At 44.5% G+C, this 22772-nt stretch overlaps 1 pseudogene; it reads left to right on the top strand.

Annotated features, from left to right (window-relative positions):
- Positions 1 to 268: 268 nt before the first annotated feature.
- On the top strand, positions 269 to 1318 carry LOC100607670 (annotated as a pseudogene).
- The last annotated feature ends 21454 nt before the right edge of the window (positions 1319 to 22772 follow it).

Here is a 22772-nt window from a genome sequence, read left to right as displayed (position 1 = left end):
GCCAGCCCTCAGTCAATCATTCACAGGCAAAAAGACATCACTGTGGAGATTCCAAGGATTTTAGTGTTCATTTCTGTGTCGGGCGCAGTGCTAAGTGCTAGGTGTTCACTGGCGATGAGGCCGATGGAGGTTACCAAACTTGTGGACCAGAGCCTCATGTAACAGACGTGGACCTCACTGTAGCCTGGTCATGGCTTCTAGCTTTTTGGATCTGAGGCTCCAAAGGAGGAAATGACCATTCAGGGTTCTTGCTCCAGCTTGATTATGGAAACTGAAACTTCACAGGGTGTGCACTTACCAAGGACAGGAAAATTTCTCTCTTTGAAGGGCTTTAAATGTGTAACAAAGAAAAATGACGACTTTGTCTATCAGATAGCAGATGAAAAACATTGTGAACAATTACTCAGAGGCAGAAATCCAAGTCTGGGAGGCCACCTCCAATGACCCATGGGGCCCAGCCAGCTCTCTGATGACCGAGATTGCGGACCTGACCTACAACATGGTGGCCTTCTCGGAGATCATGAGCATGGTGTGGAAGCGGCTCAATGACCATAGCAAGAACTGGCAGCGTGTGTACAAGGAGCTGCTGCTGCTGGACTACCTCATCAAGATAGGCTCCGAGTGCATGGCCCAGCAGTGCTATGAGAACATCTTTGCCATCCAGACCCTGAAGGACTTCCAATACATTGACCAAGATGGCAAGGACCAGGGCATCAACGTGCATGAGAAGTCAAAGCAACTGGTGGCCCTCCTCAAAGATGAGGAATGACTGAAGGCTGAGAGGCCCAGGCTCTAAAAACAAAAGAGCGCATGGCCCAGGTTGCCACTGGCATGGGCAGCAACCAGATCACCTTGGGCAAGGCTCCAGCCAGCCCAACCTCTCCACCAGCCACTTGGAGCAGGAGTATGGCAAGGCCAGGTGTCCCCAGGCTCCTACCGTGGCTGTGAGTAATGGAAGTGCTTCTCACCCTTTGCCAGAGCAGCAGCAATGGGTGACAGGTGGGATGGGTGTCCCTGGGCTTAGGGAGCGGTGGCCCTTGCAGAGCTTGAATCTATACTCAGTACTGAGCCTTTGGCAGCCCAGGCAAATTGTCCTTGATCTGGATTGAGTTTGGTTATAAAGGGACTTTTAGCCCCTTGGCTGCTCTGTTCAGGGGTCTCTAAGGCCCTTTGCTGCCCTGTGGGTCTCACTCTGTACATCTGGGCAGAAGGTGGGCAGAGGCAAGTCTTGTCTGCTTTCTCCTCAGAGCGGGTCTGGCAGCAAAGGTTTGTCCTGCTGCATCTCCAGTGGGGAGTTGACTCTGGTAGCCAGGAGGAAACAAATGCTTTTTCTTGATAATCTTGTTTCTTTTTTTTCTGAGACAGAGTCTCACTCTGTTGCCCAGGCTGGAGTGCAATGGCACAATCTCGGCTCACTGCAAACTCTGCCTCCCGGGTTTAAATGATTCTCCTGCCTCAGCCACCCAAGTAGATGGGATTACAGGCACCCGCCACCACGCCCAGCTATTCTTCGTATTTTTAGTAGAGACGGGGTTTCACCATGTTGGCTAGGCTGGTCTTGAACTCCTGACCTCGTGATCCACCTGCCTTGGCCTCCCAAAGTGCTGGGATTACAGATGTGAGCCACTGCACCTGGCTGATAATCTTGTTTGTTTAATCTCATATTAAATGTCTTTCCACTGACTGAAAAAATAAATAAAATATTGAAAACAGTAAGAAGCATACTTTCTTTTTTGTTGTTGTTTTTTTGAGACGGAGTCTCGCTGTCGCCCAGGCTAGAGTGCAGTGGCGTGATCTCCGCTCACTGCAGGCTCCGCCCCCTGGAGTGGTTCACGCCATTCTCTTGCCTCAGCCTCCCACGTAGCTGGGACTACAGGCATCTGCCACCTTGCCCGGCTAATTTTTTTTTGTATTTTTAGTAGAGACGGGGTTTCAACGTGTTAGCCAGGATGGCCTCGATCTCCTGACCTCGTGATCCGCCTGCCTCGGCCTCCCAAAGTGCTGGGATTACAGGCGTGAGCCACCGCGCCCGGCCAGAAGCATACTTTCTAAAAAGGTCTGAGGTTCTAAAATTCTTTTCCTGTTCTTCAAACTCTGTGGTAAGTTAAGAAAACTTGGTGGGGTGTGGTAGCTCACACCTGTAATCCTAGCACTTTGGGAGGCCGAGGCAGGTGGATCAGCGGAGGTCTGGAGTTCGAGACCAGCCTGGCCAACGTGGTGAAACCTTGTTTCTACTAAAAATGCAAAAATTAGCTGGGTGTGGTGGCATGCGCCTATAATCCCAGCTACTTGGGAGGCTGAGACAGGAGAATTGCTTAACCCAGGAAGCAGAGGTTGCAGTGAATGGAGATTGCACCATTGCACTCCAACCTGGGCAACAGGGCAAAAACTCTGTCTCAAAAAAAAAAAAAAAAGACTTTTGCTTAATTCTTAGAACTCCAAGTAGACATCCTTGAATAACGATAGCTACCATTTACAGAGTGTTTACCTAAATCCAAGCAACATCAAAGTGTTCTACATGTATTGATTCATTGAAACTTCACAACAATTATCAAAGGTAGATTTCATTATTCACAACCGAGGAAACAAAGGCACAAAATTAATTGACTTCCCTCAGAAATCCCATGTAGTAAGTGGCAGACTTAGAATTTAAACAGTATGGCTTGACTCCCTACTGTTATTTATTTTTTTTTTTTATATAGGGTCTCACCCTGTCTCCCAGGCTGGAGTACAGTGGCACAATCTCAGCTCACTGCAGCCTCGACATTCTGGGCTCACACAATGCTCCTGCCTCAGCCTTCCAAGTAGCTGGGAATACAGGCACACACCACCACACCCAGCTATTGTATTTTTTAGTAGAGACAGGGTTTCGCCATGTTGCCCAGGCTGGTCTCAAACTCAGGGACTCAAGCAACCTGCCCACTTCAGCCTTTCAGAGTATTGGGATTACAAGTGTGAGCCACAGCACCTGGCCAACTCCATACTCTTTTTTTTTTTTCTTGAGACGGAGTCTCGCTCTGTCGCCCAGGCTGGAGTGCAGTGGCGCAATCTCGGCTCACTGCAAGCTCCGCCTCCCGGGTTCACGCCATTCTCCTGCCTCAGCCTCTCCGAGTAGCTGGGACTACAGGCGCCCGCCACCACACCCGGCTAATTTTTTGTATTTTTAGTAGAGATGGGGTTTCACCGTGGTCTCGATCTCCTGACCTCGTGATCCGCCCGCCTTGGCCTCCCAAAGTGCTGGGATTACAAGCTTGAGCCACTGCGCCCGGCCAACTCCATACTCTTATCCATTATGTACTATATCCCTTCTGTTGCCATGATGCTTCATAATGTCATAACTGGTATTTTGGCTGTATCCTCAATAAATACTCGTTAAGTGGGTCTGAATATAATTCTTAATATGTATTTGAGAAATAATAGAGTTGGCATTTTCAGAGAAAGACCTTAAGTTATAAGACTATTAATTTGTGGCCATTAATATATATTCATTGTGATATATAATGAGAATGCTGTTTCTTTGGATATGGTTGAAGAGAGCTGGCCAGCTTTTGTATGCCCTGATAATCTGCCCTTCTCTTGTCCAAAAATACACACCTCCTTTAGCACATTCCTTTATGTATGATTTTAAACTCCCTCTCCATTTTCCCACTCTTCTATATGAATATTTTTGGGCTGGGCGCAGAGGCTTACGCCTGTAATCCCAGCACTTTGGGAAGCCGAGGTGGGCGGATCACAAGGTCAGGAGTTTGAGACAAGCCTGACCAACATGGTGAAATCCTGTCTGTACTAAAAATACAAAAATTAGACGGGCCTGGTGGCGGGCGCCTGTAGTCCCAGCTACTCGGGAGGCTGAGGCAGAAGAATCGCTTGAACCTGGGAGGTGGAGACTGCAGTGAGCCAAGACTGTGCCATTGCACTCCAGCCTGGGTGACAAGAGCAAAATTCCATCTGAGACGGAGTCTCACTCTGTCGCCCAGGCTGGAGTGCAGTGGTGCCATCTTGCCATCTGGGATTACAGGCGTGAGCCACCACACCCGGCCAAAGGCTTTTAGTTATTAATTTGAAAAATAATACTCAACATTTCTGCTTTAGTTTGAGGAATCACTGACATAAGACCTAAAACTATATTAACATAAAGTTTATTAGAATAAACCAGAATAAATATATAAAATGCATCCTAGACCCTTCATGCTTTTACGCATTTGAGTGAGTGTCCTGACCAAACTCTCTTTGGACAATATTCTGCACCACAGAACTACAAACTCTAATTTTCCAAACTACACAGTAGGCTAGAATGTGAGGTTGGGAACATGATCTTTGTATTAGTTATTGCAGGAGTAAAATGCAGACAACATCATGGACACCCACTAAATTCACTGACCTTTAATGACATTTGATACTCTGAATTTGGCAGTCAGCAAGCAGGTTTGGGGCTTAAGAAAATATTAACATTTCTGCAATGTTATGTTTGGTCCCATAAACCTGTGAAAGCATTTTGAAAAATATAAGATAGCATTGAGACATAAAGTAGTAGTATTACCATCATCAGAATCTGGTAAGTGTCTCCATTTTCTTTTCTTTTTTTTTTTTTTTTGAGACGGAGTCTCGCTCTGTCGCCCAGGCTGGAGTGCAGTGGCACGATCTCAGCTCACTGCAAGCTCCGCCTCCTGGGTTCACGCCATTCTCCTGCCTCAGCCTCTCCGAGTAGCTGGGACTACAGGCGCCCGCCACCATGCCCGGCTACTTTTTGTATTTTTAGTAGAGACGGGGTTTCACCGTGGTCTCGATCTCCTGACCTCGTGATCTGCCCACCTTGGCCTCCCAAAGTGCTGGGATTACAGGCTTGAGCCACCGCGCCCGGCTAGTGTCTCCATTTTCAACATCAATGGATTGAAATCTGATTATACAATTCTCCTTTCATCCATCTAAGTCTCCTTCTGGAAAGGGAAAGACACTTGCTTTTTCCACAGTCTCCTTGTATGCATCTTTGCACAATCTCAGCTGCTCTGCTGAAGGTTCTAACCACCACTTTCTGTGACACCTGCCAGTCCTCCCCCTCTCCTGCTGATCTGCATCCTCCTACTTCTCTCCTCCCTGCCCCACCCCCACGAATGCATGTATGCATTGCCTGGATCCTGTGACCCTCACACTCATCCCTAACTCAGAGCAGTGCATCCGTGAGTAATACTTTCTAGAGGCACTCTGCCCATCCACTGGATGCGATATACATAGGATATGATTTCCATCCTCCTTCTGAAAGTCAGAGAGCACTTCCCAGGATGATTCTCTGAAAACTGATAGCAGGTTTTCTTCCAGAAAATTGCAGGACAGGTTGAACTGAATCTATTTTTTAAAAAATGCCCTTGAGGTTTCAATTTTTAAAAAGCTGAAAAGCTATATTTCTGGCTCTGTAAGTAATCCCTATCTCTGAACTCTGTCCTTAAGGTCATGAGATATTTTACAGTATTTATCCTTGGAAATATACATTAGAAATACGAATGAGATCAGGCACAACTTTGCAATTAGTTAAGAACAGTGAGTAACAGGGTTTCAAAAAAAAATACCTAGGTTTATGTCAAATTATATAAGCTAAAGCTTTTCAAATGTATTGTAGAATTACAAATTGTGGCCTAAGTTTTCATCAGATTCTGAGTTTCACATTGACTAAAGATCAAGAAGGAATATAAAATCTAATATTCAAAATAGAATTAGAAGCTACATGCCAGGCCCGGTGGCTCACCCCTGTAATCCCAGCACTTTGAGAGGCTGAGGTGGGTGGATCACTTGAGGTCAGGAGTTCAAGACCAGCCTGGCCAATATGGTGAAACCCTGTCTCTACTAAAATTACAAAAATTAGCCGGTGTGGTGGTGGGCGCCTACAGTCCCAGCTACTTGAGAGGCTGAGGTGGGAGAATCGCTTCAACACAGGAGGCAAAGATTGCAGTGAGCTGAGATTGTGCCACTGCACTCCAGCCTAGGCGACAGAGTGAGACTCTGTCTCAAAAAAAGTTACAATATTCCAGCAATGTGGTAGTCTAGTCTAAGCCTGTTTACTGCTGATAATCCAGAAGTCATTGAATACCAAAGCAAAAACCTAATCTAGATCTTAGATTGAGTTGAAACATGACTCCTCATGACTTCTAGCCTTTTTCTGGGTTTTACTTTCCATTGCGATATATAATGAGAATGCTGTCTCTTTGGATATAGTTGAAGAGAGCTAGCTAGCTTTTGTGTGCCCTGATCATCTGCCTTTCTCTTACACACCTTTTTTTTGCGGGGGTGGGGGGAGGGGGCGGGCGGCGGGGACGGAGTCTCGTTCTGTTGCCCAGGTTGGAATGCAGTGGTACAATCTCGGCTCACTGAAACCTCCGCCTCCCGGGTTCAAGCAATTCTCTGCCTCAGCCTCCCGAGTAGCTGGAATTACAGGCGCTTGCCACTACGCCCACCTAATTTTTATATTTCTAGTAGAGATGAGGTTTCACTATCTTGGCCAGGCTGGTCTTGAACTCCTGACGTCGTGATCCACCCGCCTTGGCCTCCCAAAGTGCTGGGATTCCAGGGATGAGCCACCGTGCCTGGCCCAAAATAAACACCTTCTTTAGCATGTTCCTTTGTGTATTATTTTAAACTCCCTCTCCATTTTCTCCTTCTCTTCTATAAGAATATTTTTATTTGCCTGTGTTGCCCTAAAAATGCAATGCTTAGAATTGAACATGCAGTTCCAGATGAGATCTGACCAGTGTGAAGTACAATGCAATGTTCTCTTCTACCATCTTGACAGTATACTTCTTATGTCATTTAACAAATAGAAAGTTAAGGAAAAAAGTTTTACAGCTATTGGAATGTATGTAGCTGGCAATCCAAAAGTATTTCTGAATTTTGTTAAACGAAAAGCCAGGCTGGGAATGGTGGCTCATGCCTGTAATCCCAGCACTTTAGGAGGCCAGTGTGGAAGAATCACATGAGCCTAGGAATCAAGACGAGCCTGAGCAACATAGCAAGACCCCCTTCTCTACAAAAAAATTAAAAATTAGTCAGGCATGGTGGCATGCATCTGTAGTTCCAGCTACTCAGGAGGCTGAGGTAGGAGGAGTGCTTGAGCTCAGGAAGTCGAGGCTGCAGTGAGGTATAATCACGCCACTGCACTCTAGCCTGGCCAACAGAATGAGACCAAAAGAAAGAAAGAATAAAGAAAAGAGACCCGGCATGGTGTCTCACGCCTGTAATACCAGCACTTTGGGAGTCCGAGGCCAATCACGAAGTCAAGAGATCTAGACCATCCTGGCCAATATGATGAAACCCCGTCTCCACTAAAAATACAAAAAAAATGAGCTGGAGGTAGTGGTACATGCCTGTAGTCCCACCTACTCAGGAGGCTGAGGCAGGAGAATCCCTTGAACCAGGGAGGTGGAGGTTGCAGTAAGCCGAGATCGGCCACTACACTCCAGCCTGGCAACAGAATGAGACTCCATCTCAAAAAAAAAAAAAAAAGTAAATAAAATAAAAAAACAAAAATCAAACCAAACAAAACATGCCAGCTTTTCTATATTCTTTATTTATTTTTTGAGATGGAATCTCATTCTGTTGCCCAGGCTAGAATGCAGTGGTGCAATCTCAGCTCACTGCAACCTCTGCTTCCCAGGTTCAAGTGATTCTTCTGCCTCAGTCTCCCAAGTAGTTGGGACTACAGGCATCTGCCACCACATGCGGCTAATGTTTGTATTTTTAGTAGAGACGGGGTTTCACCATATTGGCCAGGCTGGTCTCGAACTCCTAACATTGTGATACGCCTGCCTCAGCCTCCCAAAGTACTGGGATTACAGGTGTGAGCCACCGCACCCGGCCTATTTTTGTTTTTAAGAAAACTTGCAGAACAAGGCTAGGCACTGTGGCTCACACCTGGAACCCCAGTGCTTTAGAAAGCTGAGACAAGAGGATCACTTGAGGCCCAAAGTCCACCGCCAGGATGGGCAACATAGTGAGACCCTGTCTCTGCCAAAAAAAAAAAAAAAAAATTAAATTAACCAGTTGTGATGGCTTGCACCTGTAGTCCTAGCTACTCATGAGACTGAGATGGGAAGTTTCTTGGGCCCAGGAGTTTGAGGCTGCAATGAGCTATAATGTGCCACTGTACCACAGCCTGAGTGATAGAGTAAGATACTGTCTCTTAAACAAACAGGGCCTGTAATCCTAGCACTTTGGGAGGCCAAGGTGGGGAGATCGCTTGAGGTCAGGAGTTCAAGACCAGCCTTGCCATCATTATGAAACCCCATTTCTACTAAAAATACAAAAATTCACTGGACATGGTGGCACATGCCTGTAATCCCAGCTACTCAGTGTTGGAAATAAGAGCTCAGAGTTGCAAAGAAAATGAGCATTCAAATAAAGGATTTCTCAGCAAGGCAAATTTGCTTCTGCAGAAGGGTACTGCTCATTCTTGTCACTGCAAGAGCACATTGAACAAAGAAGGGAATGAGTTTTTATCCCTAACACAGTCAGTCCCTACTACTGTGTCCAGTCCCCATTGGCTGGGGTCGGACTGCACAACCTAAGCTGATTCCGATTGGCTACTTCAAAATAGAGCAGGGGTGGGAGCTACAGCAGTGGGAAGAGCAGTTTTGGAACTAAGGGTGCCAAATAATGCACAGATATGGGTTGTTACAGATTGGGAATGGATGTGGGTTACACATTGGGAATGGATGTGAGTTACACATTGGGAATGGCTGGAAATTGTTTACCGTAACTAGGGGCAAGGAGGCAAGGAAGTTAGGCTTTGAAAATAGAGGACAACAGATCTTTGAAGAGGAACTCAATGTTTCCTACAACTTCCCCCTCTTGATTTTCATAATTCTTCCTCTTCAAACTCTTTAGCGTGTCTTGACTCTGCTGTTCTACTTGGTTTTCTAAAAGTAGGAATTTATCTGAGTAAGGTGGGAGAGAATTAAAGGTTTTGGTGAGAGCTGTTTCTATAAGTCTCTGCACCAATCCATGAATACAGGGTATGATGCAGCATCCTACAAGAATAAGTACACCTATAACAATTGCAAGAGATAAGGCCTTGTAATGCCTTTGTAATTGTTCCATTGGGGGCTATGTTATTAGGAATGGAATAAGGACAGGACAGACTGGTTTGTAAGCTCTTGGAAGGGCTTAAGCTCACTGCATCCCATTACATCTCCAAGGAATGCTAAGTTTTCCTCCTGTCATGAGAGACGGGAGGTAAAATTGACATCAGGAGACAGAGGCTGGATGGCCCTCGGAGGCTGACCGGCAGGGTGTCAGACTTTAGGGAGTAGCAGAGAAAGAGAGATCAGCAGAATTCATTACCCCAGGCTGTGGGGTCTTGGAAGAGAGCTACCATACAGCTCATGCCCTGTCAAATGGAAGACCATCCAAGTGGTCATTGGGTATGGAAGGGATAAAGGAGGTATAGGAGGGTTACATTGTTTTTAGCTTTAGTTTGGTAGGACTCTCCTCTGGAACAATGGCCCATGACTCTGGAAGTGGTGACACCTTCTTGACTCGGGTATGATGAGTCCATCCTCTTTCTGCTGTTTGGACTGCAGTTTCAGTGGTTAGAAGCACTAGGTAGGGTCCTTCCCAAGCTGGTTCTAGTTTTCCTTCTTTCCAACTTTTGATGAGGACATAACCCCCAGGCTGATGCTGGTGTGCTGGGAACTCTAAGGGTGGCACCTGTGCTAAAAGACCTTTAGTTCTGAGAGAAGAGAAAGTGGAAGACAGACCAAGTATATAATCTCTGAGAAACTGATCTTTTGTTTCAAACATAGGAATGTCAGCAGTGGAGTGTAATTAGGGCAACCCATATAGCATCTCATAAGGAGATAAACCAACATCTTGCCGAGGGGCAGTTCAGATTCTTAACAAGGCAATGAGTAGGCATCTAGTCCACGGCAACAGAGTCTCTAAGACTAATTTAGTTAAGTGACTCTTCATTTTCTCCACTCTTCCCAATGAAGGTGGGTGCCAGGGAGTATGGTATTCCCATGTTATGTCTAGTGCTTGGGTTAATTTCTTAATGACATGTGCAATGAAATGAGTCCCATTATCTGAATCAATATTTTCTGTTAGTCCATACCTGGGTATAATATTTTCAATCAATGCTTTGACTACATTATTAAGTTGCACTTGAAAAGGGAATAGCTTCCACCCAGTGAGTAAGGTGATCTACTATCACTAATAAGTACTTTAGGTGAATGATTGAGGGCATTTCAGTGTAATCAACTTGGACACTTTGGAATGGTCTTAATCCTGGACTTCTTTCCCCAAGGGGTGGTTTTCTCAGGGTCTACTTATTAGTCTTGTTGCATATTAGGCAACTATCTGTAACTTGTCTTGCCAGAGTATAAATTCTTATACATCCATAAACCCTGAGAACTGCATCACACATAGCTTGAGGTCCCGTTTTGATGCAGGTGAGATAAGACTTCTCTCATGAGGGGTTTGGATAACATTTATCTTTGGTCTGGTAGCACTCATTTCCCTTCTGAATTTTCTTTGGCCCCTATTTTCATTGATTTCTCCCTTTCAGCGGAAGAGAAGATGGGGACTGGTCAGGGGAGGAAGACAAGGGATTAGGTGAAAAACGGGTATTTCAGAGGAAATGGCAGCTTGTTTGGCTATTTGATCTGCAAGGTTATTCCCTCGACTTTCAAAAGAAAGACCTTTTTGGTGTCCTGGGATATGGACAATAGCTGTCTCTTCTGGCAGCTGGAGGTTATCTAATACTTGAGTGATTAATTCCTTGTGGACAAGGTCTTGGCCTTTGCTATTAATGAGACCTCATTCAGTCCAAATTTTCCACAGGTGTGAGCTACCCCGCCTCTAAGGCGTACTTGGAATCAGTATAAATAGTCCCTTCCTGGTTTTGCAAGTGTTTCAAAGCCTGATTTAATGTAAACAATTCACAAGTTTGGGTGGACCAATTATTAGCCAGTCTTCCTGACTATATTTCTGCAAGAGCTTCCCCATCAGCGACTGAATATCCATTATGTCTTTTTCCTTCAATTACCCAGGAAGGGCCATCTATAAATAAATGCTGTCCTGTTTTGAAAGGGGTCTCTCTTAAATTGGGCCTGACTTTTGTGTGGTAATCAATTAAATCTAAACACTGATGCTCAGGTCCTTTTAGATTCGGATTCCCTGTTAGAAAACCTGCTGAGTTAAGTGAATTATCAGTGGTTAGTGTTAAATCATCTCTTTCTAATAGGATAGCTTCATTCGCTAAAATCCTTGAGTCAGTGAGCCACCTTCCTGCTTTCTGGCTTAAAATAGCTCTAACTTGATGGGGTGTGCTTACAACCAAAATTCCCCCAAAAATTAGCTTTCTGCTTTCTTCAGTTAACAAAGCAGTGGCTGCAATAGATTGAACACATTTGGGCCATCTACAGGTTAAGGGGTCTAAAACCTTTGATAGAAAGGCTACAGGTTGCTGGTGGCCCCCATGTTCTTGGGTAAGTACCCCTAAAGCTACCCTCTTGTTTACATTAACAAAAAGGTAAAATGGCTTTTCTAGGAGTTCCTGCTTAGTTTTAGGCAAAGGTAGGGATACAATTCCTTCAACTCACTCAGGTCCTATCCTTGATTTGTCCTTACTTATTAAGTGCCCTAAGTATTTAACTTCAGGCTTTACAAATTGGAGTTTTCCTTTTGAAACCTGTAAGCCTTTTTCTCCGAAATGGTTAAGGAGGCCAATGGAGAGTAATTTCAGTGGGCCTTATCTTTTGGAGCCCCCTGCTGGAAGGTGGATAACATAATACTTGCTTTTTGTTTTGGCTTACATGTACTTTGAGCTTCTCTAAGGAGTTCGTTCATGGGACGGTCTTTTCAATTCTCTATCTTTTGTCTTTAGCATTCCCTGCCCAAGGGGATCTTCATATTTTCCCAGTGAGCTGCATTGTTATTGTCCCACCAGGGGTCTTAGGCAGAGAATTTTTGGTCTGCGGTGGGAACATTTTGACGGGAGAGTGTTCAGGTTCCCAAATTACCATAGCAGCTCTACAGATTATTCTCCTTTCTTCCCCTGAAAAGAGGATGCCCATGATGGACATTAATTCAGCCCAAGTATATAATTGGGGTCCTAAAAATTGGTCAGTTTTATCTGCCACTCCATAAAGGTCATCTAACAGTGGCTTGACTTTTTTTTTCAAGTTTCAAACTTCTGAGCTGGTTAAGGGGACATTCACAAAGCCAATAGCTCCCCCCTCCTATGGGCACCTCTCTTAAGGGGAAGAATGTTGGAGCTGATTCCCTAGAGGTAGAGGAGAAAGGGAAGTTCTGAATATTCTTTTTACATTGCTCTACCTCACGTTGAAATCCTTTTAGGGAAGGGTACTTAGGAGCAGGCTCATGGGATGATAGTTCCCAAAAGTCAGGGTTGTAAGGAGGAGGAACAACGTGAGTAAGGGAAGGATCTGGGCTGGCAGTGGCTGTCTGAGGGGGAGGGAGGTTGGGATCAGGGGCATTAAGCAGGGGAAGGTGGTCCATGGGATCCCATACTCTGGTGGACTGTTTGGAGGTAGGGACCCTGTTCTTTTCCGAGGAATTGGTTTCTGACTTACTTCCTGTAGTTCTTAGGGGATAAAGGAGACTTAGGGTTTCCCATCCTGGAGATTTGACCTGAGGCCCAATCCCTTGTCCTAGAGATTTCTTGCCTTTCCTTTCTCTAAAGGCTCAACTCCCTCTTACTGGAGATTTCTTGTCTCTATCCCGACCACCAAGGAAATACTTTGTCGCCCCCCACGTTTCTTACCTTGGTCTGTGCACAGAGTTACCTGGTTGCTGCAGTATGTGAGGATCCTTTCCGCCCACATTGCTGAGTGTCCAGGTTTATTCATCACACTGGGTAGGGCCCAATTCCTTACCCTGAGGCCACCACGACAAGGCAGTGGGATGCTTTCCTCATGGGAGGGGACTGAAGACCCTTTCCCAGAGGAGAATGGGAATCCCAGACAAGCCCAGGAAATAAGAGCTCGGAGTCACAAAGAAAACGAGCTCTCAAATAAAGGATTTCTCAGCAAGGCAAATTTACCTCTGAGAAGCGCTGCTCGTTCTTCTGGTCACTGCAAGACCACACCAGACAAAGAAGGGAATGGGTTTTTATCCCTAACACAGTCAGTCCCTACTACTGCGTCCAGTCTGCATTGGCTGGGGTCGGACTGCACAATCTAAGCTGATCCCAATTGGCTACTTCAAAATGGAGCAGGGGGGGGAGCTACAGCAGAGGGAAGAGCAGTTTCGGAACTAAGGGTGCCAAATAAGGAACAGATGTGGGTTGTTACAGATTGGGAATGGATGTGAGTTACAGATTGGGAACAGATGTGGATTACAGATTGGGAATGGATGTGGGTTACAGATTGGGAACAGATGTGGATTACAGATTGGGAATGGATGTGGGTTACAGATTGGGAACAGCTGGAAATTGTTTAACGTAACTAGCGGCAAGGAGGCAAGGAAATTAGGCTCTGAAAATAGAGGACAAGCAGAACCTTTGAAGAGGAACTCACTGTTTCCAAAATCAGGAGGCTGAGGCAGGAGAATCGCTTGAACTCAGGAGGCGGAGGCTGCAGTGAGCTGAGGTCGTGCCACTGCACTCCAGCCTGGGTGACAGAGTGAGACTCTGTCTCAAAAAAAAAAAAAAAAAGCAAACTTGCAGAATATGAGGCTAAAGTTTTATGGAACCTTTAATTTCGTATCCACCTTCTCAGTATATTTAATATACTGGTTTCACATGGATACTTCACCTTTTTCAAAGATCAATTTCAGTAGCATCAGTAGCCACTTTCTTTTTTATTTATTTTAACTTTCATTTTAGTGTCAAGGGTACATATGCAGGTTAGTTATATGGGTACATTGCACGTCTCAGGGGTTTGGAGTACAGATTATTTCATCGCCCAGGTAATAAGCATGGTATCTGATAGGCACTTTTTCAGTCCTCACCCACCTCTCACTCTCTGCCCTAAAGCAGGCCCCAGTGTCTGTAGTTCCATTTTTTGTGTCCATGTGTATTCTGTGTTTAGCTCCCACTTACTACTTTCATTTAACTCAACTTTAAAGCAATCTGCCAGCTCAGAAGTGATTCTTGCCTGAACAGAATTCCACTGGATAAGACCTACTCCAAGCATGAATACATAGTGACTGTTGACCAGCTATTGTTGGATATTGGCAGCAATAAATGGTATGCTTTTTCTCCAAGAGGGAAAGGAGAATGTTATAGGAGGAAGCATCCACAACAGGAAACTGGCATGATCTGTTTTCTAATGTCAATATGAGTCATATATTTATTTATTTATTTATTTCGAGATGGAGTCTTGTTCTGTTGTCCAGGCTAGAGTGCAGTGGTGTGATCTCGGCTCACTGCCACCTCCACCTTCCAGGTTCAAGCAACTCTCCTGCCTCAGCCTTCTGAGTAGCTGGGATTACAGGTGCCCGCTACCATGCCCAGCTAATTTTTGTATTTTTTACTAGAGATAGGGTTTTGCCATGTTGGCCAGGCTGGTCTTGAACTCCTGACCTCAAATGATCCACTCACCTTGGCCTCCCAAAGTGTTGGGATTATAGGCATGAGCCACTGTGCCTGGCATAGATTTATTTTTTGGGGCAGATTACATGTTTATCTGAAATGAGGAAACGTTTTCTGTGATAATGATAGTGATCATGTAAAAGAATGGCCTGATCTAAAGGAATCACCATTTTGTCCAAACAGGTGATTACTGGGAACAGAATGTAAAAATAATTTGCTCACTGTTGTATCTCCAGCAATTGATACAATGCTTGGTAAAAAGCAGGTCCTCAAAAAAAAAACAACAAAAAAAAAAACAAAAAAAAACTTTACAAAGTAAATAAAGAAAGGGGGAAGAGAGGAAAGCCAAGAGAATGAGGAAAGAAGTTTCAAGAACATCAGATAAAAGCCCAAATATTTATGCAGGAGAGGATCTCCAAAATCTATGTCCAACTTCCTTATTTTAGATATAGGAACTGCAGACACAGAGGAGTTCACTAACTTCCCAGGGTTATAATATCTCAGGCTAGATGGTTACTGTGTCATTCCCAGATGTTAGGATTTTGGACTGGTGTGTGTGTGTGCATGCATGCACGCACATGCACACGCGTGAGGGTGGCTGTTGCCCAAGCTGGAGTGCAGCCTGGGTAATTTTTGTGTTTTTGTAGAGACAAGATATCCTCCCCCTGTTGCCCAGGCTGGTATTGAACCCCTTGGCTCAAGTCATCCACCAGCCTCCCCCTCCCAAAGTGCTCGGATTACAGGTGTGAGCCACTGCACCTTGCCAGGACTTTGGACTGCAGTCTTCTTAATGAAACACTAGTGGAGCTGCAGGAAGTATCATCAAAGGAAGACCCTGGGATCTTGCACTCTGACTCCAGATTAGCATGCTGAGATTGGAGGAAGCTTGAGAAGAAGTCTTAGCCACAGACTTGGAAGAAACTCTGGGATTTAAACGAAAGAGCAAAAGCAAGACATAGGAGAGCAATTTAATTCTAAACACCAGACTAAAACTGTGCTGTTATTTCCTTACTGTCAATGGTCTATACTTCTCTACACATATGCACCATCGTCCCCTCTTGCTAACAATCTGGGTTAGACTGCAGTAGTTAAAACTCAGGGACAAAAATTAGCTCTCTCAGAGATTATAATTTGCCAGCAGAATTCAGAGACTGTGATGGCACAGATGACAGTGGCTTCTCTCGACATTAGTACTGGGGCATGTGAATAGATGTAATCCTTGGAATGCAGCAAAAAGTTCTGCAGCCAATCATTGGAAAAAGTGCAGTTACACAGATTTCTTCACGGCAAGACTTTATAAGGCCTTTAACATACTAATATGAGTTTTAAATCTCCAAAAGGCAAATTGGTTCTTAGACTTTCCAAACTTATTTGACCCATACACTCCCTACTTTGATTTTGAGGACTTATTTTCCAAGGGACTATACTTGGGGACAATAGTTTTTCTTTTTTTTTGTTTTTAAACTGTGATTTCATATCATAAACCAGTACACACATACTTCTAAAGGTAAAACTAAGACAAAGGTTTCATAAAATATTATGTACTTTTTCTTTTTTTTGAGACGGAGTCTCGCTCTGTTGCCCAGGCTGCAGTGCAGTGGTGCAATCTCGGCTCACTGCAACCTCCACCTCCCAAGTTCAAGTGATTCTCCTGCCTCAGTCTCCCAAGTAGCTGGGACTACAGGTGTGTGCCACCATGCCCGGCTAATATTTTCTTTTTTTTTTTTTTGAGATGGAGTTTTGCTCTTGTTGCCCAGGCTGGAGTTCAATGGCACAATCTCGGCTCACCGCAACCTCTGCCTCCTGGGTTCAAGTGATTCTCCTGCCTCAGCCCCCCGAGCAGCTGGGATTACAGGCATGTGCCACCTTGCCCAGCTAATTTTTTGTATTTTTTTTTAGTAGAGATGGGGTTTCTCCATGTTGCCCAGGCTGGTCTCGAACTCCTGACGTCAGGTAATCTGCCCGCCTCGGCCTCCCAAAGTGCTGGGATTACAGGCATGAGACACCGTGCCCAGCCTCCCACAAGGTTTTGAGTGTTTTGAAGGCCAGGGCTATGTCTTATTCTTCTTGGTATCACCAGCACCTGGTATGATACTGTGCACAAAGTAGGCCTCAATAAATGCTTGTTGAATTGAATTTATTTGAGTTTCCAGAAATGGGGAGGTCACCAGAGAAACGTACAGACCAGGAAAAGGCGATTGAACTCACTCGAAGGAATTTTGTTTGTTTGTTTTGTTTTGTTTTGTTTTGTTTTTGAGACGGAGTCTCACTCAGTTGCCCAGGCTGGAGTGCAGGGTGCAATCTCAGCTCACTGCAACCTCTGCCTCCCAGCCTCAAGCCATTCTCCTGCCTCAACTTCCCCAGTAGCTGGCATTACAGGTGCCCGCCACCACATCTGGTTAATTTTTGTATTTTTAGTAGAGACAGGGTTTCACCATGTTGGCCAGGCTGGTCTTGAACTCCTGACCTCAGGTGATCCGCCCACCTCGGCCTCCCAAACTACTGGGATTACAGACATGAGCCACCACTCCCGGCTAGTGTTTTTAAATAAAGGGGAAATTATAATGACAGGCAGAGATGTTTTGGAAAGTATGTTCGTGGCAAGTGCCTAAAAGTAGGAGTCAGAGAAACCCAAGTCCGTGAGTTGGCCAAGAGACTGAAAGACCCTCAAGAGAAAAGACGGGATGGGAGGAAGGCAGCTGGAATCACAGCCAAGGCAGCACTACAATGTGCTGGAACTCCCCAGCATTCTGACCCAATGACCTACTTCGTGCAAGGCTGGGAGTGCTGTAGATTACAGCAAAGTGTAACAACAGAGCCCTATAAGTGCAAAACACCCTGTGCCTATGTGCCCTTTTTTGAGAACTACTTGTACTTTAACCAGATGATTGGATTAACAGCAGCACTTGCCCTATTGCAGGAAGTGTGACTATTTTCTCAGAGTAAAACAGGCACTAATTTTGAGACTTGGCCCTGGCTCCCATAGGAAGGGAGTGGGAGAGTCTGACTCAACTGACAATGGAAGTCCAGCCAGGAGAGCAAAGAACAATGTCCTCAGGTAAGGCCATTAGTGTCTGGCACATCTGTGGCTTGGTGGTGACTTCCATTCACCAGCCAGCCTGGGTTTTGGGGATAGGCTCTCAGGCCCCAAGGAGAAAGTAGGCAAATGCAAGGCAAAGCTCTCATGCCAGAAGAAGTATGGAGAGTGGGCCTGGCAGTACTGTATGATGCCTGCAGTCTTGATATAATGATAAATGATACGCTTTTTTGTCCTCAACGGGCTCCTACTTACGACAATAAATATATGTCATTTTCCGCACGGAATACTTGGAAGAATCCCAGAAAAACAACTTTGCAACAGGAACCAAGGCAAAAGCCAGCTTTATAAACTGGGTCAAGAAAGAATCCAGGTGGGAACTATGGCCCACCTTGGATAGGAAAAGCAGGCTATCCTTGTAGTTACTAGAAATCTCAGAGACAGTACTACCTATATCCTATGCAGAAAGCAATGACAGTCTTTGTCCTTATTAAAAATGGCACCTGCAATCCTCCAAAATGCAGGGGGAGATAGTCTTCCTGTATTGGTATTTCTATTATCAGACTCATCATGGAGAATCACTGCTATTTATCCCTGAAGAAGAGAATGTTTTGCACAGGGTATTCTTTCCAAATATATGGACAAGACAGTCTGCTACATCATGCAGAGGCTGCAAGTTGCTTATAATCTAATTGGAAAGTTAAATAATTATAAAAGGTTTAAATAGTAGTCCAAGAGAGCAACAGAAGAGTTATCAAAAACTCATGCCTGGTTAATAGTCAAACCAGTTGTGTTAGCTGTAATGTTTATGAGAGCTCAAAGAGAAAGAGTAACCATTTCAGATTAGGAAGATAAAAAAACATTTCACAGGAAATGAGATATCAAGTCTTTTTGTTTCTGAGACAGAGTCTCACTCTGTCACCCAGGCTGGAGTGCAGTGGCATGACCTTGGCCCACCGCAACCTCTGCCTCCTGGACTCAAGCGATTCTCCTGCCTCAGCCTCCAGAGTAGCTGGGATTACAGGTGCATGCCACCACACCCAACTAATTTTTGTATTTTCAATAGAGACGGGGTTTCACCATGTTGGTCAAGCTGGTCTTGAACTCCTGAGCTCAGGTGATCCACCCGCCTCAGCCTCCCAAAGTGCTGGGATTACAGGTGTAAGCCATCATGCCCAGGAGGAACATTAGGTCTTGAAGGACTTTCCATTTATTTTTTTATTTTATTTTATTTTATTTTTTTGAGATGGGCTGGAGTGCAGTGGCGCAATCTCGGCTCACTGCAAGCTCCGCCTCCCAGGTTCACGCCATTCTCCTGCCTCAGCCTCTCCGAGTAGCTGGGACTACAGGTGCCTGCCACCACGCCCGGCTAATTTTTTTTGTATTTTTAGTAGAGACGGGGTTTCACCGTGGTCTCGATCTCCTGACCTCGTGATCCGCACGCCTCAGCCTCCCAAAGTGCTGGGATTACAAGCGTGAGCCACCACGCCCCGCCAGGACTTCCCGTTTATTAAGTACTTACTATTTCTCAAACATTTTCACACATGGATTATTATTTCTCAGAACAATCCTATGAAATAGGCATTGATATCCATAGTCTACAAAGGAGGGAACTGAGATGCTGAGAGTTTAAGCAACTTTTCCTAGGTCACCCAGCTAGTAAAAAGCATAGAGGTTCAGACCCATATGTATGTTACTTCAAAGTTTCTATTTCTTCTGAAGGGGGGTAAAAAAAGAAAAAGAAAAGAAACCAGAGGCTTCCAGTCAGGTTGAACAAGCTCAGGTAAGTCTAATAATGGAAGATATGTTTGGAGTTCTGCAAATAGCCCTATTTGATAGGAGTGGAAATTTCAGGAAAGTGAAAGGGTGGCATTCCACCTAAAAAGTTAAGGAAGCAGTAGTTTGTGAAAGGCCTTAAATAGCAGTGCAAAGAGTCGTGGGGAACTATTTATGTTTGAGCTTGGCCCTCTAGGCATGGAGCCAAAGATAGGGCATGGAGCTCAGGGTCCTAGGTTGTACCCATTCAGGTTGAAAGGGCAAAGGCAAGATTTCTGATATCAAAAGAGAATATAGGCTAAAACTAGAAGGTACAGATAACCTGCAAACTAGAAAGGAAAATAAGAAATGCTAGTGTCATGTCATATAAGAGCTTTAGAGTCAGTTGAGTTTAGATCTTGGCTTTCCCACTTATTATATGTATGACATTCAGCTGGTCACTCAACATCTTTCAGATCCAGTTTCCTAAATTATGAAATATACCTACTTTATGTTAGACTTTGTGGTTGACTCCCCCAAATCCTTTCCACCTCAGTTGATCCATCTAAAGCCATCATGATAATCCCATTCTCCTTGCTAATGATTGGTCCCGGGATGGCTAATGAAATATGCAGAAGAATACAATGGACCCAACTGTGTTGTCCCAAAATTCCTATGTTGAAGCTCTAACTCCCAATGTGATGGTATCCGAAGACAGAGCCTTTGGGAGGAAATTAGGTTTAGAAGAGGTCATGAGGGTGGGGCCTTCATGATGGGATTAATGTCCTTGTGAAAAGAGACACCAGAGAACTTGCTTGCTCTCTCTCTCTCTGCCATGTGAGGACACAATAAGAAGATGGCCATTTCCAAGCCAGAAAGAGAGTCCTTACCTCACCTTACCAGGGTGGCACCCTGCTCTTGGACTTCCAGCCTCCAGAACTGTAAGAAAATAAATTTCTGTATTTTGTTATGTCAACCTGAGCTGACTAATAAAAAGGACTTAACGGGCCCGACATGGAGGCTCACGCCTGTAATCCCTGCACTTTGGGAGGCTGACGCAGGCAGATGACCTGAGGTCGGGAGCTCGAGACCAGCCTGATCAACATGGAGAAATCCCATCTCTACTAAAAATACAAAATTAGCCAGGCATGGTGGCTCATGCTGCCTGTAATTCCAGCTACTCGGGAGGCTGAGAGAGGAGAATCACTTGAACTCAGGAGGCAGAGGTGGCAGTGAGCCGAGATCGCGCCATTAACCTCCAGCCTGGGCAACAAGAACGAAACTCTGTCTCAAAAAAAAAAAAAAAGGACTTAATGGAGGCTGCTAGGTAAGTAGGTAAGTTTTCCCTTGCTCTTCTAAGGGAAACCATAAGTCTCTTTTTTACTTCATATATCAAAAAACACAGAAATAGTGCCAACTGCTACCAGTACCCATTCCACCCCACCAGAGAAACCAACTTGAGAACAAAGCTGATGTATATAATTGGGCAGAACTTCAGGGAAAGGGAGAGAGAACCCTGATATAATCATACCTGAAGTCAATAGTGTAATATTATGGCACTTCCTGTTATTTCAGCCAATATAATTTCTTTCTTTTTTTTTTTTTTTGAGATGGAGTTTCACTCTTGTTGCCTAGGCTGGAGTGCAATGGCAGAATCTTGGCTCACTGCAACTTCCGCCTCCCAGGTTCAAGCGATTTCTTCTGCCTCAGCCTCCCGAATAGCTGGGATTACAGGCATGCGCCACCATGCCTGGCTAATTTTGTATTTTTAGTAGAGACGGAGTTTCTCCATGTTGGTCAGGCTGGTCTCAAACTCATGACCTCAGGTGATCTGCCTGCTTCAGCCTCCCAAAGTACTGGGATTACAGGTGTGAGCCACCATGCCCAGCTGAGCCAATACAATTTCTTATTGTTTAAGTGAATTTGAGTCAGGTTTATGTTACTTTCAGATTATAGCAACCCAGGGTGACTGGGAGAATAAATCCTAATAATTAAAGATTTTAGTGTAGTGTGTAGTACATATATATAAAAATGATAGCTATTAATATTATTTTAGGTAGAGACCTAATTTGTAAGTCACTCAATGTAGTGATCATGACTGGGAGATCTATTAGAAGTCACCTATCGGTGCCAGGCATGGTGGCTCACGCCTGTAATCCCAGCACTTTGGGAGGCTGAGGTGGGCAGATCACCTGAGGTCGGGAGTTCGAGACCAGCCTGGCCAACATGGAGAAACCCTGTCTCTACTAAAAATACAAAATTAGCCAGGCTTGATGGTGCATGCCTGTAATCCCAGCTACTTGGGAGGCTGAGGCAAGATAATCGCTTGAACCTGGGAGGTGGAGCTTGCCATGAGCCGAGATTGTGCCATTGCACCCCAGCCTGGGCAACAAGAGAGAGACTCCATCACAAAAAACAAAACAAAACAAAACAAAACAAAAAAACACCTATTGATAAGGGTTGTGATGAGAAGACTCAGTCTCTGAAAAAGAAAGAAGACTGGAATAAGGGGTAGAGAATTGGCTTGAGATTTGCCTCTGGCAAACCAGGTTTAGATTCTGGTTGACAGGCAAGACACTAGCAGAAGAAACAAAGCAAAACTGATATAAATGTTGAGGATATAGTACGCTTTGTAATTTCCAGATTTCAGCTAGGAGTTTTTCTATGGTCCTAATAACTCAAACAGCCAGCTCTGCTTCAGAAACTTCCTTATGTCCTTTCTTTGCCCTCATTAGAGCTCCCATTATTGGTTTCTCTAGAATGTGCTCTTAGACAAACACTACTTCTGTTTAAATCTTTGCATTATTTAAGCAGGTGAAAATAGTAAAATTAAAGGAGCTCATTTCATTCTTATTCAGTTGTACTTTTTTAAAGACCGAAATGGCTTAATTGCATATTTTAAGCCAAGCAATAAAAACATCTAAAAATTGTTCCAAAACCACATCATTTGCTTGATGGTGAACAGTTTCTAAACAAAACTAATGTAGCCAGGAAAATAGTTGTCCTAAGCCACTGGACAGTTCTTCCTCGAATTGTTGTAGCTGGTAATTAAGCTGGTATACATAGTATGATTGTTAATATTTTCTATTTTTATCAAATTGCTCTTCCTAATTCTGAAAACTTCAGTCCTTGAGGGCATATGAAATCATTTCCTTGTTACTAAGAAACATGTAAAGCAGATTAAATTAGCAATTATGATCCTGAAGCAAAAATTAAGGAAATGTGCAAGGTTTGACTACCAGGATGTTCATTGAAGCTTTATTTATTTATTTATTATTTATTTGATTATTATTTTTGTTTTGAGATGGAATCTTGCTCTGTCACTCAGGCTGGAGTCCACTGGCGTAATCTCGGCTCACTGCAACCTCCGCTTCCCAGGTTCAAGCGATTCTCCTGCTTCACCCTCCCAAGTAGCTGTGATTACAGGCGTGTGCCACCATG

Source organism: Nomascus leucogenys, chromosome 4, assembly GCF_006542625.1.
Source record: "Nomascus leucogenys isolate Asia chromosome 4, Asia_NLE_v1, whole genome shotgun sequence".
Classification (NCBI taxonomy): Eukaryota; Metazoa; Chordata; class Mammalia; order Primates; family Hylobatidae; genus Nomascus; species Nomascus leucogenys.
This window is presented reverse-complemented; position numbering and strand designations above follow the sequence as displayed.